The 19,568-nt window shown below is 33.3% G+C and overlaps 1 pseudogene; it reads right to left on the bottom strand.

Annotated features, from left to right (window-relative positions):
- Positions 1-2,166: 2,166 nt before the first annotated feature.
- Positions 2,167-3,432, bottom strand: LOC128169867 (uncharacterized; annotated as a pseudogene).
- Between the last annotated feature and the right edge of the window lie 16,136 nt (positions 3,433-19,568).

Genomic DNA, 19,568 nt, shown 5'->3' with positions numbered 1-19,568 from the left:
ATTTCAATCTCCAGAGTATCAGTTTCTAATGTCAACAACTCCATCTCAGACTCCATCGATGTGTGTACGCTACTAGTGTCGCTAGCCACACCCACCTTCAGGCCATCTCCGCTTCCACAGTCTTTTACATGGGATGTGTACATGTTATGATCATGTAAAGCTGTTGGGTTTTGCTTCTGTTTTGGTTCACTTACAAGTTCTTCTGTTTCCGTTTGTATGAAACACCCAGCTGTAGTTCTTGGCAAGGGGCCTCGTCTTTTCTTGTTTTTGAAGACGAGGTGTTCCATCTCTGGGCCTGTGATACCGTACGGCACAGGGTCTGGATACTTAAAAGTCCCATTTCCGCTGTAAAAATGCTTCGTACAAATGTATGTGTCTCTTGTCACTTTGTCCAAAGTGAAATTAGCACGACCACAGGCTTTGGCCCACTTTTTACAGCGGTCTACATCCGTATGTTTACTTGGAAATTTGACAAAATCAACGCCTTGCATATTTTCTTTAAAAGAATATCTATTGTTTATTATTATAAGATTAAATGAAACGTTCAAACTTAAATAACCAATTTGTTATGTACTTATATCATATCTACTGGTTATTTATATACAAAAATTATGAAAAAGTTTTTGCCAATATATATTTTTAGTAATAAAAGCGAACTAAATATGTTAATATGGGTGTTCCTTGTATGTTTCATATGCCTGTCTAAGAGCGAATAAATGGCTTTAAAGCGGCGATACACACAATTAATGTTTCATACAAATAAACATCAATATGAATATAGGCATTAAATGCATATTGTTGGATGTCGTCGGTCCTATAACACAAAAAGGCTGTGCAGACAAATTATCATACTGCGCTTACACACAGCCTTGATGTGTTTTAGGATCGACGTCATCCAAAGATAAGCATTCACTGCTTCAATAAAACACTTGGAAGAATCCTTTAAAAGGTGGAGTACATGTTACGTCATTAAGACCATTCTTGCAAATTTAGCGACTGAATTATTTGAAACAATTATAAGTGAACCGCTATACAACTAAGCGGTGGCGTTTTAATATCCCTTGTCAAAGACGCCATGTCAAAAACAAGGAACTTTTTGTGACGGAAATATGTTTCCTGCATTACTTAATCCCTTTTTTGTTGATACCGAACAAATCATAATCTAATGAGGAGCCATGCAGCCAAAGATTTAAGGAATACTCCAAACTTACCGTTCCTAGAGTAATATAAATTTCTGCAAATATTTCTAACAAACTTGCTAATTTCTTTCTAGTCCTTTGTTTATACAGACAACAGTCTTGGGACAACAAATTTTTCATAAAATGAATTAATACTTTTCAAACATTCTGCCCAGAACTGTGCGCTACACCCTCTAAGTACATCACAAAATCACAATACAATAAATCTGCAACAGCTAACTGACACTGAATCTGATAATACCATGGAGAGATGTGCTTAAGCCTCATTTCATTATTTGAATCTAGAAAAATGTGATAATTTTCTCTACAAATTTGATGCACAGTGCAATATCTGTATTTATATGAACATTTGATTTCTAATAGTTTTCCGACAACAATCACAAGTAACAACACCATCAGCAGCAATATGTGGATATTTTGGATTTACCAAAATATCTGGAATTTTTACATTGTGTTTACAGTGATCAGTTTTATATTGAGTACCATACAATTCTCGTGCTAATGACTCTCTTTCTCTCCCATACAAAATTGCAGGACTTGAGACATCTAACTGTTCTGTTAAAATCTGTTTAACAATAGAGTTGTGGACATTGTCTCCTTTATATTTAACAACATCATGCACAATTGATGCAGTTACTCTGCCTACTCTATACTTAAACCAGTTCACATTTTCAGTATGACCCTCAGTTAAAGTGTCAATCTCTATACAATCTGACTTATCTATACTTTCTTGCATAAATTTGACAAATGGCTTACTACATTTACTTTGTCTATATGATAAAAAAAAGTAATGGTACAGGTTGAGGTTCATTACCATTATTATTATTTTTACAATCGATGTCTAAAACTTCTATGATTTGTGTATCATAATGCTTAACAAGTTCAAAAATTTCCGTTTCAAAATCATCATCTGTAACATTTTCCTCATGAATAGGATGATAGATTATGTTTGTAAGGATAGACACTATTAATTAATGTCAGATTTACTAATATCATCAAGTTTTTTGGGCTTCGACTCTCTTCTCGGCTTGTCCCTTAAACACTGGACATCTGTACATGTTGCTGTGTTCCTGTCGGTATGCCTCTCACCCCACTCAACTAAGCTAAACAGGAGAGCTACGACGTGTTTACAACCACCGTCATTCCTAAAACAGAGAGCGGAGTAACCTTAAAATTTAAGAATATATATGAGACAAGATTGATATACAGGGCTGGTTTTTACCTAAGTGATTACCCATGGTCAGTTCAGTCTCATTGAATGATTCCCAGTGCATAACATATCTTACTAATAGTAATTAAATATTTATATATCATATAAATGTAATTTTAATTCATAGAATAATACAATTTTTCAGATTAAAAATTGAATCATTGATAAATCACAGCTTGAATATCTATATGAAACTACAGTTATACATGTCAGTCACTTGTAACCAAATTTTTACACATATAAGATTTTCTTAATAGCCCATCATATGTAAACATTGTAAGCCCTACATTTGAAATGTGTAAATACCCCTTGAGGGCCCTTCTCATAGTGATTACTGAATAAATAAACATACATAATGTACCAGGAATATATATTGATAAACAATGCAAGTTTGAAGGAATAAAAACTAATTTTTATATAAGCTGATTGATTATAAAAATTAGAAAACTATGATAACAGAAACTTACGCTGTACATTCACATCCAGCTGATTTGATGGTGGCATTGCTGTCAGTCATACACCATACGAAGTATAGCTTTTCACTTTGCGAAGTTTCTCTCAGACACTTGGCTTGAATGTACATATGGTCTTCGGGTAATGCATGGCACTGAACGGCACTGATATGGTTGCATTTAAACAATTTATACCCCCTCTCTTGTTTGTAACACTTGGTGCGGTCTGCTGTCCACTGGGCATTAGAGAGTAAATGGACGAAAATATCTGCACAAACTATGTCTGGCATGCATGACAAATCATATGTCCAACTTTTCAAACTTACATCGCACACAAATGGAAACTTTATCATTCGATCTTTAAGGGCAATCGTAGAGCGTTTTCTGAACGAATCAATGGCGTCGTCTTTCTGCGATATAACCGGTAATTTTATTTCCGATGCTTTAATAGCGAGCTCTCGAAGTTGTGACACATTATAGTCGGTAACAGTGACTCCTCTTGCTAACAGAATTGGCCTAAGCTCGGGTTTGAGCATGTTTTAACATCACTGACAACACTCAATTCCGCCATTTTCATTCGAAGCGTCCTTAGATATTTGTACCAACCGACGCGCACTCAACGATATTAAATGTACCTCCTTTACTAGGGAGCAGGTATCTCGGAACTTGCGTATTAAGTTTAAATCATGATACCTGAAACTAAGGTTAGGCCACAATAGGGGGTGGGGGAGGAGGTCGAATTTTCACATAAGAATATATATAGAACAAAAAAAATCTTCACAAAAACCAAATGGCCAGAAAATTTGTAACTTGTGTTGAAGCATCCAAAGGTAGTGTAGATTCTTATTTGTTCTAATCAGGATCCCTTGAGACAGGGTTGGACCACAAAAGGGAGGGGGATGTCAAATTATACAGGAAGAGAAATCCTCCTTTCCCAATTCCATTTTTTTTTCTTTTTAAATCTTAAAAACCGTTTGTCTTGAAAAATCTGTTAATTTAACGAAATAAACCTCGGATAGTATTTATTTTAGTTTGTTAAAATCATGATCTTCCGATGTAGGGTTGGGCCACATTAGAGGATCGAATTTTACATAGGGGATATTTAAAAATTATTTTCAAAAAGTCATAAGCTATGATGTATGGTATACGTATAAGCAAGTATCATGACATACATGAATTGTTGATTTTTAATTGTTAAGACTGTGGCCTTTTGACAATTATTTGCTAACACCTCCCCCCACCCGGGGGATTCGAACTTTAATGTAGCTTTTAATGTTCAGGATCTTCTTGAGAACTGCAATGTTCAACATATAATATGACTTTGACATAATCCTGTTGAAAAATGGCTTATTATTTAACGCAAGAATATTTAGAGACAAATTCGAAAGTCTTTTAATACAGGATCATTTGTAATACCTTGTCCGGATATTTTGTTCATTACTACATAAAGCTGATTTCATTATGGATATGGTTGCTCCGTTGAGCGATATGGCCCATTGGCCTCTTGCTTTTACCACCTGTACATAAACATTACCCAGAATCTTATTGAATTGATACTATTTGTAATCAATGATAATGTTGGATATGAGAACTTTTTTATGCAGAAAAAGGCACGTTAACAGATAAAAGGGGATTTCCACGAACTCTCTTTAAAGCGGGTATGTAGTATTCATAGTATTTACAAAGCAAAAAAAGCTTAAATGATTGAAGTGTTATCCTAAATGCAATCTTAAAAAAAAATAGTATAGATGTTTTAAAAGATTTTTTTAACAAATTGTTTTGTTAATAGTTTAATGGTTTCTTCGGTGTTTTATACAAAGCAAAATGTCTTTTATTCACCCCGCTTGACGTCGAATTATGTACCTGTGAAATCATGTTGTAACACTAAGTAAACAAAATACGGAAATGTATTAATTATAGGTTTTGATGAAAAATGGTAGCTCACCGTCAGATCTGGGATAAATGGAAATGAGATAATTGGAAGAAAAAGTAAACTGTAAAACCATGTAATAGCCGGGTACAATATAAGATTGTCCCTTAACAGTCGCTCTATTTATTCGTCAATACAATCCGAAACATTGGTTGGGGAAGAAAACGTCTGCGTCCGACTTCTTTTTCAAATCGATAGGTCTAGGTACAGCATTTTCGAGAGCGATGCTGACTGGATGTTATGAACTTGTGTAATACCGGCCACGTACATCTTTCCAGGCGGTCTGTTGGTGCTCATACAGTCATACTGACAGAGGACAAACAAAAACAACACTGGATATTGAATGTTATGCAAGGTTATTAGGATGAAACGGCGACATTCAGTGAATTAAATGGTACAATAAATGCATTTAACATGTTTTTGGTAAGATTTAAAAATACAGTGCCTTACATATATATTCTGTGGGTGGAGACTACCCTGTATGTATTTGTGTGTCATTCTGCGCAGTGCAGATAAGGCTTCACGTCGCTCTGATATGCTAATGAAGGGATAATGAGATATGACGTCATAATACATGCCCCGCATCTGTATTTCTATATATGGAAAATACACCGAAAACAGTACTTTTGGCAAAATATACGGTTGATTTAATACTTCATGGGAAAACCTATAACAACGAATTATACATATGTGTATATATAAATTTACAACAACGAGAATATACGAAGAATTTCTGTATCACATCTGTCTTATGGGTGTGAATCTGCGTCCCGGAAGCGCTCGTCAGACGCTGTAATTAATGTAAACACGTGTAGCTGGTGTTCCCGATGGTAACGATCTTTTGATGATGTATCAGGTATGTAGAATAAATATACAGTGTATTTGTAATAGACCAGATAACTAAGTAACTATTTTACTATGTTTTTGTACAGTGGATGAATTTCTGATCAACTTATTGTGTTGTTTCGTTCAAAACATGAGAAGAGACTGCATTGTTTACATTTATACTGTACAATGTACATGTAGAAGTTTATTGTCGGTCCATTAAATTGTTACTCATTTTCTTCAGAGAGTTCAATCAACACGATCGAATCAGTTCATAGCATTTGTACAGACAATACTATAGCTTTACACAGGCTAAAGGATTATATACAGCTGATTTGATTTTCTGAAAATTAGTTGACCTGTTCATAAAAAGCTGATCAATAACATGTTTCTTCTGTGTTGAAAATTCTTCTATGACAGTTTATTTATTTAATTTTTTTAACACATTATATTCATCCAATTGATATAAAATGTTCATGCACATTAACTATCATTACTAGCTTTTTATATCACTCAGAACATAACACTTTTTGAAATCTTATAATATACAAATATAATTGAATTGCATGTGACATCACTTCATCTGATTTCTCTAAATGAGGAATCTATACATAGACATGGTATGTTTGTTTAGAATGTGCATGTCGCACTTTCAAATAATAGTTAAAGTGTTTGTCTTTTTACCCATTCATGCAAATTAGACCTTTAACAGAATGCTCAAATTGCTGTAGACATGTAGTCCTATGTATGTGTGTACATGTGTGTTTAATTTTAAAATGACTAAATTTAAAACTTATGTTATTTTAAACATACAAAATTAAATACTTCATCATTAAAAATTGTTCATCAACATTGAACATATCAACATTACATGGTATGATTTCACTGTAACTGCACTAGCTTGATAGCAATCTTGTATACCTAGATCATTAATATGAGAGAGAGAGAGAGAGAGAGAGAGAGAGAGAGAGAGAGAGAGAGAGAGAGAGAGATGCACTGTTAAGGTTTTGTCGAGTAAAATAAAGGGGCCACAGTAATCTTACACATAACAGGAGTGAAGGTGTTGATCATCAAAAAACTGTTTTAAAGCTGTATTTGAAAATTTGCAAAACCTGAATGCAAATCTTAACAGAATGAAATGTTTATCAAGATAAATAAATTCCATTATTTGTCAAATTGTAGAAAATAAGTCTTCCATTTTAATCTTTAAGTCATTTTGATTACATGTTAAACTCACTGAAAAATCATTTTCATTTCAGCTGGTACCTGCTATGTTTTGGGATTTGCATAAATGCTGTTATCATTGGTGACAAGTTACACACACTCTTATCCTGGGAATATAAAATATGAAAATGATGAAAATAAAAACCTGGACTTAAAGAACAGGAAGACTGTGCTTTTGGAGAAAGAAGAGGAGTCAAACTAAGGAGTCATACAATAAACACATTGACATCATATCATACATAAAAAAATTGAAATTGTTGAGTGTGCATGCATATATGGGTATATCAATTTTAAAATAATGTTGTCACTGAACATATTATCATTATTTTTCTTTCAGAAAGTAATTTATCTTCTTAGTATAAATGAATAAAACAAATAAGCCAAGTATAATTGTTTTTATATTCTTAATTTTTTTAAGAAATGGAGGAGAGGAGACATTTACCCAAGTCAGCTATATTAAATTGCTATATGCTGTTTGCATGCATTAAGGATGTAAAGGGGTGGGGGAGAGAGTCTTCATCCACTCGCATAAGATTAAGTTCAGAATCATTTAAATTTGTATATATTCATGTGAACCAAAAATGGCTTTTGATTGCCTACTTGCAGGATTTACACACCCTCTTTGTCTTTTATTCTCGGTAATGAAAAATATGCAACTTGAATGGAATAAATTTTGTGACTGAATAAATATATATGCACCTCCCCCATCCCACCCCCCCCCCCCAAAAAGAAAGAAATTAAAATGAGTATAACCTTAAAATCATTCTTCATGTGTATATAGCCCCTCTCCCCCTGGATAATTCTAATTTAATTCACACTTCACATAGTAATATGGCTTGGTCTCTGGCCACCTGCAAATAAATTCCTTGAACCACCCCTCTCCCTGGAAAATGTTTCAAGAAAACAGTGTTGTATATAAACATTGAGTCATAAGGCACAGGCATGAACCCGACATGAAATATTCTTATAATCAAAACATACCCCTGACCATATTGTACAGTGAGGTAGGAGTTATTTTTTATATTATGAGAAAAATTTAAATCATGTTATATGTCTGTCTTATTATAGAGGGGCTTCTCCCAACTCAGCCCTCAGATAATTTTGCACAATTAGGTCTCATATATTTTTCTTTCCTTCCCTAAAAAATTAAGTAACTACTAACTCCGCGCATGCAGTAACCTAAAATATGATGCACAACTGTTTTACGTATATAACGTATATAATTACAACAGAGGAAATGCGGGTGATTCATAGTAACCATACTGTCCCTTTTTATAAAGATAAAACAGAAACACTATGTTTAAATAATCATTTGCATAATGTACTGATGAAATCTATCTCAAAATAAATTCGGATTAGACGATACAATGACACCGCGCCTATTTCAGATGAGTTACCGCTTATAGAGTAAACTTCCATTTTGGGATCATTTGTGCGTTTGAAATGTGTATTGATTTGAGAGACCTGACTGACTGTCAAATTAAATGCAAAAAGACAAGGGCAAGGCGGCTATAGATATTATTGAACTTGGTATGATTTTCTTCCTTTTTTCGTGTACTTAATGAAAACTGATGCTGATTTGTTGAGAAATGAAGGTTTTATTTGTAATTTTAATCGAAATGTACAAGAACGCGCTATTTTTGCAACAAGTAGCCAGTTTTTCCAAAGGATTTGCATAATAAACGAATTTTACAACTGAATGAGCATTGATTTCTATGATGTATATATAATTTTGAATAAGTAGGCATATTATTTATTCCAAACTTTGTTTGTCTTGCCCTTGTCTTTTTTGTCTCAAATTAGCATTGACGTTTCTTGTCTAAAAGATGCCCACGTGACACTGAAAAGTCACGTGACAGTCAAATTAAGACATGGTCAAGTTAAAGTGACCCATATCTTTGCAAAATCAGTCAAAAAATAGTTTTAAAAAATATATCATGCAGAAAAAATAAAGCTTAAACAAACGACCTCCTTTTACTGCTGTTTGAAAGCAAATTGTTGCCTTAACTGTCCTGCGTGCCGGAAATGTAATTAAACTTGTTTTGAGAGTATACACTATATCGCAAACATTGATTGCTTAGTATTATCCCTTGACGATAAAAATTGTTTTAAAGGGGGTGGGGGGGGTCTTTCTGCTATTGTAAACATTTATACCTAAGTTATCTTGGAGTAATAAATTCTCTTGATTTTCTTCAGTTTATTGGGAACATTTGTTAATTGCCACAAGAAAATCTGTTATGTTTCTTAAAAATAAACAGCAATGTTGAGGAATACTTTCAAAGAATTGAACAGCAATTTTGAGGAAGAATGTGTTTTAAAATATATTTCATTCACCAATGATTGATTTAATCGGCAAAGAAGGTAAAAAATAAAATGAAAAAATGCACGACCTTGATTGTCGCTGAATACATGCACAGATCTAAAAAGGGGGGGGGGGTCCAGACACCCCCCCCCCCCCTGCAAAATTCAAATATATTTAAATTACATTACAAAATTACCAAAATTTACCCCCCCCCCCCCCTTCCTGGCAAACTCAAATAACTGTCGGGAACCCCCCCCCCCCCCCCCGGAAAAAACTATCTGGATCTGCGCATGGAATATACCGTTTTAAAAGGTAATGCGTGTCGTAGTTATCTCTCATGTTTTTTTCTGTTGATGAATTACTGACCCACGCTGTCACTTGACATTTATAAATGTATGATATTTATTTATAATTAAGTTACAATTTTGCCTCCAGTACAACCAAGGGAAAATATCACAAAATGCCCGTAATGTAATTCAAATTTCCCGCAACACTATATCTACAGAGTTATTTCCTTTAGCCGAAATCTAGATCGGCTTTGCGTTTGAAAAGGGGGTTAAGTTAAGGAAAATACATGTATGTCATCTTCAACGTACTTTCGCAAGGGCATAACCTGCATGGATACTTTCGATATTTCACACAGTGATCAAGAAAGTCTTATTCGTTGATGAAAAACGCTGTTGCTTTGTTTTATTTTCCAGTTTGTCTTATTCGTTGATGAAAAATGACGTGAAACCCCAGTAAATGATGCATTGTCGAGTGTATTTTTGGATATGGCGTTATAATTAACTGAATTCCATTAAAGCAGCAGTGATTTTTGGGTGAAGGAGATCACATTTAAATTATACATGCAAAACAAATAAATGTGCAATGGGGGTATGCCCTTGCGATATTCAAAATATGTGTGACATAGAAAAATGTTTATAAATATCAATGACACGTGATAGGCACGCGATGACGCTAAATGCACATGTGTGTCGTAACACATGGAGCACTAGAATCAAGATAATAGTATTTTTGGAAAAGTTGAATGCGAGTTTTCATTAATACGACCATCATATTTGTAGTTCGTTTTTGATGACATATTTCTTAGTAATTTAAGCATATGCAACCTTTATACAACGGACAAAGAACAATTGAAATAGATCACCTGTTGCTCAAAATATTAGATGGTTTTGTTAATAGTGGACGGACAAGTTATCAATTTTTATCTTGAGACTCTTTTAAATTTATACATATTAACCAGTTGAAAAAAAAGGGAGACGTAATTTTCTATTTCTGTGATTTCACGTTTTCTTGATTGTGCAGGAAACACAAGAAACATTTCAAATAAAATTCACAACCCAAAATCTCTGGACAAAAAGTCATCAAGAAAGCTAATTGTCTAATTTTTTTTTTTTCAATTCACCTTTTACCTCTAGATCATTAGTAATTTAAACTTAAAAATTAAAAATGCAAGCAGAGAACTGCTATCGAAGAAAAACGTTAATCATTGACAAACATGCAATGCACCGTTGAATTTAATTTAAAATTCCACACGATTTGTAACAAGAAAAGAGAGGTCGTAATATGCGCTTCCGGCATTATGATTTAGAGAACAACTGCGGGTAAAATAGATTTTAGCATATTTCTCTCAAAGGATAAAGACTATCTTTATTTAATGTTGACTGGGGAATTGTCTGAAGAAACAGATGACAAAGATGAAACTTTTTAGCGATCAAATTCCCCCTGTAAATAGCCAAAATCTTTCAAAAATATACCACCTTGTACCGTTTATCCCTCATTTCAATTACTTACATTTTAATCATAGAATGCTTTTTCATCAGTTGCTATTCCAGATTCATTGAGGAATTTCGTAAAATTGTAATAGATACGAACTGCACACTGCATCAGATACAAAAATCATCCTGTGTGACGCATGTCCCCTCTCTCTCTCTCTCTCTCTCTCTCTCTCTCTCTCTCTCTCTCTCTCTCTCTCTCGTCACATGAAACAAAATTAAATACAAAGTAGAAAATATTAGTTGGCAGTAACTCTTGCAAACCGGAAGTGAAACAGCGTCTGGACCTCAGCACAAATCATCACTGCTGACAAGACTTGGAACTATAAAACAATAAATCAATTCGGTGTAATATATGCTGAAACATTGTTTTTCAAGGAAATGTATTTATAAATACCTTGAAAATAGTCAGATTTTAAATAGTACGAGCAATTTAGATATTTGATGTAGTCATTTGTATTCCTACGTTCAATAATGTCTCGTTCAATCAGAATGTCGGCTGTATCCCTCAATCTCCGACAAGCAGAGAGTCTCCTTTGGAAGTCGGCGTATAACAGAGACAACATTGGTTGGATCCAGACTTGTGTACAATTTATTTTTAAATATTTCGATTACTGATACATTGTTTAATGGAATCGATTCTACTTTAAAATATTACACAACAACATTCTAGGGGTTTTCTAGAAATTCTTGTCAGAAAAGCTCGAAAAATATATTATAAAAGTGTGTGTGATTCAAATACAGATTAGAAACTAATTGCCATGCAAAATAACATATCGTTGATTTTAAAACTCATAATAATCGATGAAATCAACTCCCGTCAGTACTTCAGTACTTTGATTTCGCAGATCAATAAAACGAATATCAGATAAGTGCATATAAATTTTATTTTGATTTTTGAAAATAAATGCAAAAAACAGCAGCTGTTTAATTTAGTAATTAATATTACACACAATGCTACATGTTGATTGTTGATTATTTATGCAAAAACCGGCTGTTAATGAGATTTTATTTGCAAAATATTACATATAAAAGATTCATTTATTTTTTTTAGAAATGACAGTTTTGTCAATTGATGGTTGACAAAAGAACTATGGATTAAGTTCATACCGAAGTGACCCCGGTATGCTGCCACACTCACAACTTTTCTCTTGTTTTTATACCCGCACTTTCTAAAGATATTGAATAATTTTTTGGTATTCTGGTATTTCTTTCAAAGGATCAGTTTAAAGAAATAAAGTGTTAATCGTCTTTTGTTTGAATATCAACCAATTACAGTGGTTATTGTTGAATACCATTTTTTGATCATAAAGGCAGTGAGTTGGACCTCAGAATTAAATAGATATTGAAATGCAAATTACAATACCATATTGTATTGTTAGAATGAATGACCATTTTTCCTTCAACAGTTTTTTTTTTTCAAAATCAAACAAGTATTAATAAAACAAACGTATTAAGTTATTAGCAAGTTTACTGCAGATATGTTATACAAAGGTTTACGAAAATGATCTTATCATTGTTAAGGTTAATTTAAAAAAGAAAGAATGAAAATGTTATTGATAAAAAAGATTTTGAAAAAATCCTACATGTTGTTTAGTCAGTATAAGCTATACGTCTTCTGTACTCTTCGAGATTCTCAGCAACTTTTTTTAAATTGTCGGATGTCGCATGGAAGGTTTTCCAGAGATGTGACGACAAATCCTTTGAAATTTGAACTCTGTGTTTTGAAATCTCCTCGGAGATTTCCATGGCAGTACGTACCCTCCAGTATGTAGAATTGACATCTTGACCAATAAACAATGTAAAAAAACCAGTAGCCATGGCAACAACTACTCCTGCAATAGGATTTAAAATTGATGTAATCAAAACAAGCATCATCCCGGATATTTGATGGATTGCAAGTGTTCACATTGGGGGGGGGGGGGGGGGGGGGCAAGAGAGCTCTATAGTCTTTTTGTAATAACTCTTCATTAAACAATAATTTGTTATTAGTTATAGAAGCAAACATGTTCATTGTATATCTGTTTATCTATACAGTGCCATACTTGAATCACACACTCTTATCCTGGGAATATAAAATATGAAAATGATGAAAATAAAAACCTGGACTTAAAGAACAGGAAGACTGTGCTTTTGGAGAAAGAAGAGGAGTCAAACTAAGGAGTCATACAATAAACACATTGACATCATATCATACATAAAAAAATTGAAATTGTTGAGTGTGCATGCATATATGGGTATATCAATTTTAAAATAATGTTGTCACTGAACATATTATCATTATTTTTCTTTCAGAAAGTAATTTATCTTCTTAGTATAAATGAATAAAACAAATAAGCCAAGTATAATTGTTTTTATATTCTTAATTTTTTTAAGAAATGGAGGAGAGGAGACATTTACCCAAGTCAGCTATATTAAATTGCTATATGCTGTTTGCATGCATTAAGGATGTAAAGGGGTGGGGGAGAGAGTCTTCATCCACTCGCATAAGATTAAGTTCAGAATCATTTAAATTTGTATATATTCATGTGAACCAAAAATGGCTTTTGATTGCCTACTTGCAGGATTTACACACCCTCTTTGTCTTTTATTCTCGGTAATGAAAAATATGCAACTTGAATGGAATAAATTTTGTGACTGAATAAATATATATGCACCTCCCCCATCCCACCCCCCCCCCCCCAAAAAGAAAGAAATTAAAATGAGTATAACCTTAAAATCATTCTTCATGTGTATATAGCCCCTCTCCCCCTGGATAATTCTAATTTAATTCACACTTCACATAGTAATATGGCTTGGTCTCTGGCCACCTGCAAATAAATTCCTTGAACCACCCCTCTCCCTGGAAAATGTTTCAAGAAAACAGTGTTGTATATAAACATTGAGTCATAAGGCACAGGCATGAACCCGACATGAAATATTCTTATAATCAAAACATACCCCTGACCATATTGTACAGTGAGGTAGGAGTTATTTTTTATATTATGAGAAAAATTTAAATCATGTTATATGTCTGTCTTATTATAGAGGGGCTTCTCCCAACTCAGCCCTCAGATAATTTTGCACAATTAGGTCTCATATATTTTTCTTTCCTTCCCTAAAAAATTAAGTAACTACTAACTCCGCGCATGCAGTAACCTAAAATATGATGCACAACTGTTTTACGTATATAACGTATATAATTACAACAGAGGAAATGCGGGTGATTCATAGTAACCATACTGTCCCTTTTTATAAAGATAAAACAGAAACACTATGTTTAAATAATCATTTGCATAATGTACTGATGAAATCTATCTCAAAATAAATTCGGATTAGACGATACAATGACACCGCGCCTATTTCAGATGAGTTACCGCTTATAGAGTAAACTTCCATTTTGGGATCATTTGTGCGTTTGAAATGTGTATTGATTTGAGAGACCTGACTGACTGTCAAATTAAATGCAAAAAGACAAGGGCAAGGCGGCTATAGATATTATTGAACTTGGTATGATTTTCTTCCTTTTTTCGTGTACTTAATGAAAACTGATGCTGATTTGTTGAGAAATGAAGGTTTTATTTGTAATTTTAATCGAAATGTACAAGAACGCGCTATTTTTGCAACAAGTAGCCAGTTTTTCCAAAGGATTTGCATAATAAACGAATTTTACAACTGAATGAGCATTGATTTCTATGATGTATATATAATTTTGAATAAGTAGGCATATTATTTATTCCAAACTTTGTTTGTCTTGCCCTTGTCTTTTTTGTCTCAAATTAGCATTGACGTTTCTTGTCTAAAAGATGCCCACGTGACACTGAAAAGTCACGTGACAGTCAAATTAAGACATGGTCAAGTTAAAGTGACCCATATCTTTGCAAAATCAGTCAAAAAATAGTTTTAAAAAATATATCATGCAGAAAAAATAAAGCTTAAACAAACGACCTCCTTTTACTGCTGTTTGAAAGCAAATTGTTGCCTTAACTGTCCTGCGTGCCGGAAATGTAATTAAACTTGTTTTGAGAGTATACACTATATCGCAAACATTGATTGCTTAGTATTATCCCTTGACGATAAAAATTGTTTTAAAGGGGGTGGGGGGGGGTCTTTCTGCTATTGTAAACATTTATACCTAAGTTATCTTGGAGTAATAAATTCTCTTGATTTTCTTCAGTTTATTGGGAACATTTGTTAATTGCCACAAGAAAATCTGTTATGTTTCTTAAAAATAAACAGCAATGTTGAGGAATACTTTCAAAGAATTGAACAGCAATTTTGAGGAAGAATGTGTTTTAAAATATATTTCATTCACCAATGATTGATTTAATCGGCAAAGAAGGTAAAAAATAAAATGAAAAAATGCACGACCTTGATTGTCGCTGAATACATGCACAGATCTAAAAAGGGGGGGGGGGTCCAGACACCCCCCCCCCCCCCTGCAAAATTCAAATATATTTAAATTACATTACAAAATTACCAAAATTTACCCCCCCCCCCCCCCTTCCTGGCAAACTCAAATAACTGTCGGGAACCCCCCCCCCCCCCCCGGAAAAAACTATCTGGATCTGCGCATGGAATATACCGTTTTAAAAGGTAATGCGTGTCGTAGTTATCTCTCATGTTTTTTTCTGTTGATGAATTACTGACCCACGCTGTCACTTGACATTTATAAATGTATGATATTTATTTATAATTAAGTTACAATTTTGCCTCCAGTACAACCAAGGGAAAATATCACAAAATGCCCGTAATGTAATTCAAATTTCCCGCAACACTATATCTACAGAGTTATTTCCTTTAGCCGAAATCTAGATCGGCTTTGCGTTTGAAAAGGGGGTTAAGTTAAGGAAAATACATGTATGTCATCTTCAACGTACTTTCGCAAGGGCATAACCTGCATGGATACTTTCGATATTTCACACAGTGATCAAGAAAGTCTTATTCGTTGATGAAAAACGCTGTTGCTTTGTTTTATTTTCCAGTTTGTCTTATTCGTTGATGAAAAATGACGTGAAACCCCAGTAAATGATGCATTGTCGAGTGTATTTTTGGATATGGCGTTATAATTAACTGAATTCCATTAAAGCAGCAGTGATTTTTGGGTGAAGGAGATCACATTTAAATTATACATGCAAAACAAATAAATGTGCAATGGGGGTATGCCCTTGCGATATTCAAAATATGTGTGACATAGAAAAATGTTTATAAATATCAATGACACGTGATAGGCACGCGATGACGCTAAATGCACATGTGTGTCGTAACACATGGAGCACTAGAATCAAGATAATAGTATTTTTGGAAAAGTTGAATGCGAGTTTTCATTAATACGACCATCATATTTGTAGTTCGTTTTTGATGACATATTTCTTAGTAATTTAAGCATATGCAACCTTTATACAACGGACAAAGAACAATTGAAATAGATCACCTGTTGCTCAAAATATTAGATGGTTTTGTTAATAGTGGACGGACAAGTTATCAATTTTTATCTTGAGACTCTTTTAAATTTATACATATTAACCAGTTGAAAAAAAAGGGAGACGTAATTTTCTATTTCTGTGATTTCACGTTTTCTTGATTGTGCAGGAAACACAAGAAACATTTCAAATAAAATTCACAACCCAAAATCTCTGGACAAAAAGTCATCAAGAAAGCTAATTGTCTAATTTTTTTTTTTTCAATTCACCTTTTACCTCTAGATCATTAGTAATTTAAACTTAAAAATTAAAAATGCAAGCAGAGAACTGCTATCGAAGAAAAACGTTAATCATTGACAAACATGCAATGCACCGTTGAATTTAATTTAAAATTCCACACGATTTGTAACAAGAAAAGAGAGGTCGTAATATGCGCTTCCGGCATTATGATTTAGAGAACAACTGCGGGTAAAATAGATTTTAGCATATTTCTCTCAAAGGATAAAGACTATCTTTATTTAATGTTGACTGGGGAATTGTCTGAAGAAACAGATGACAAAGATGAAACTTTTTAGCGATCAAATTCCCCCTGTAAATAGCCAAAATCTTTCAAAAATATACCACCTTGTACCGTTTATCCCTCATTTCAATTACTTACATTTTAATCATAGAATGCTTTTTCATCAGTTGCTATTCCAGATTCATTGAGGAATTTCGTAAAATTGTAATAGATACGAACTGCACACTGCATCAGATACAAAAATCATCCTGTGTGACGCATGTCCCCTCTCTCTCTCTCTCTCTCTCTCTCTCTCTCTCTCTCTCTCTCTCTCTCTCTCTCGTCACATGAAACAAAATTAAATACAAAGTAGAAAATATTAGTTGGCAGTAACTCTTGCAAACCGGAAGTGAAACAGCGTCTGGACCTCAGCACAAATCATCACTGCTGACAAGACTTGGAACTATAAAACAATAAATCAATTCGGTGTAATATATGCTGAAACATTGTTTTTCAAGGAAATGTATTTATAAATACCTTGAAAATAGTCAGATTTTAAATAGTACGAGCAATTTAGATATTTGATGTAGTCATTTGTATTCCTACGTTCAATAATGTCTCGTTCAATCAGAATGTCGGCTGTATCCCTCAATCTCCGACAAGCAGAGAGTCTCCTTTGGAAGTCGGCGTATAACAGAGACAACATTGGTTGGATCCAGACTTGTGTACAATTTATTTTTAAATATTTCGATTACTGATACATTGTTTAATGGAATCGATTCTACTTTAAAATATTACACAACAACATTCTAGGGGTTTTCTAGAAATTCTTGTCAGAAAAGCTCGAAAAATATATTATAAAAGTGTGTGTGATTCAAATACAGATTAGAAACTAATTGCCATGCAAAATAACATATCGTTGATTTTAAAACTCATAATAATCGATGAAATCAACTCCCGTCAGTACTTCAGTACTTTGATTTCGCAGATCAATAAAACGAATATCAGATAAGTGCATATAAATTTTATTTTGATTTTTGAAAATAAATGCAAAAAACAGCAGCTGTTTAATTTAGTAATTAATATTACACACAATGCTACATGTTGATTGTTGATTATTTATGCAAAAACCGGCTGTTAATGAGATTTTATTTGCAAAATATTACATATAAAAGATTCATTTATTTTTTTTAGAAATGACAGTTTTGTCAATTGATGGTTGACAAAAGAACTATGGATTAAGTTCATACCGAAGTGACCCCGGTATGCTGCCACACTCACAACTTTTCTCTTGTTTTTATACCCGCACTTTCTAAAGATATTGAATAATTTTTTGGTATTCTGGTATTTCTTTCAAAGGATCAGTTTAAAGAAATAAAGTGTTAATCGTCTTTTGTTTGAATATCAACCAATTACAGTGGTTATTGTTGAATACCATTTTTTGATCATAAAGGCAGTGAGTTGGACCTCAGAATTAAATAGATATTGAAATGCAAATTACAATACCATATTGTATTGTTAGAATGAATGACCATTTTTCCTTCAACAGTTTTTTTTTTTCAAAATCAAACAAGTATTAATAAAACAAACGTATTAAGTTATTAGCAAGTTTACTGCAGATATGTTATACAAAGGTTTACGAAAATGATCTTATCATTGTTAAGGTTAATTTAAAAAAGAAAGAATGAAAATGTTATTGATAAAAAAGATTTTGAAAAAATCCTACATGTTGTTTAGTCAGTATAAGCTATACGTCTTCTGTACTCTTCGAGATTCTCAGCAACTTTTTTTAAATTGTCGGATGTCGCATGGAAGGTTTTCCAGAGATGTGACGACAAATCCTTTGAAATTTGAACTCTGTGTTTTGAAATCTCCTCGGAGATTTCCATGGCAGTACGTACCCTCCAGTATGTAGAATTGACATCTTGACCAATAAACAATGTAAAAAAACCAGTAGCCATGGCAACAACTACTCCTGCAATAGGATTTAAAATTGATGTAATCAAAACAAGCATCATCCCGGATATTTGATGGATTGCAAGTGAAACTGCGGTAAGTTGAAGGTTGCTTTGGAGTTCCACGTTAATATGTCTTGTTATTTCGACACGCAGTTCGGATCCTAAACGTTCTTTCATTGATTCAATAGTTTTCTGCTTTAATTCGCCTTTGATTCTGTTTAAAGTTAAGAAAAACCGAACGTAGTAAGGATTATCATAAGCAGTTCCTACTCCGTCAATATAAGTATCACAACACATCTCTTTAATTTGTTCCTCTGCTAAAGCACGATCTGTAGCTCTGTTAACGATATCATCAATATTGTCTAAAGGAATATTCGCTCTTACTGACTCAACATATTGCTTACACGATTTGATTTTTTGAAGTGCACTTATTTTAGCGATTTTAGAGTATTGCTCAGACTCATGATGTAGATAAAACTTTCCAGAATCAATGTATTGTCGGTACTTTTGGTAAACCTTTTCCTTTGTTTTAGAAACGTTTTGCCAAATTCCTTCAATCAGGATTACTTTAACAAGGTCTTCTTTGCGTTCCTCCTCAAAAAAAGCAAACCAATATTCGGGATCCTACAATACAATATTAATACAAAAATAAGTTTTAAATAAATAAAGCTAAAATTTTAACTTTAAATTTCATTTAAAATCAATTTAACACCACCTTATCAATGTACACTTTGTTTTGTTTTTTCATTACCTTTTCGTAAATAGATACTTCGTTCTCTTCATTCATCA

Source organism: Crassostrea angulata, unplaced genomic scaffold, assembly GCF_025612915.1.
Source record: "Crassostrea angulata isolate pt1a10 unplaced genomic scaffold, ASM2561291v2 HiC_scaffold_241, whole genome shotgun sequence".
Lineage (NCBI taxonomy): Eukaryota > Metazoa > Mollusca > Bivalvia > Ostreida > Ostreidae > Magallana > Magallana angulata.
Note: the sequence above shows the minus strand (reverse complement) of the source record. Positions and strands in the feature narration are given on the sequence as shown.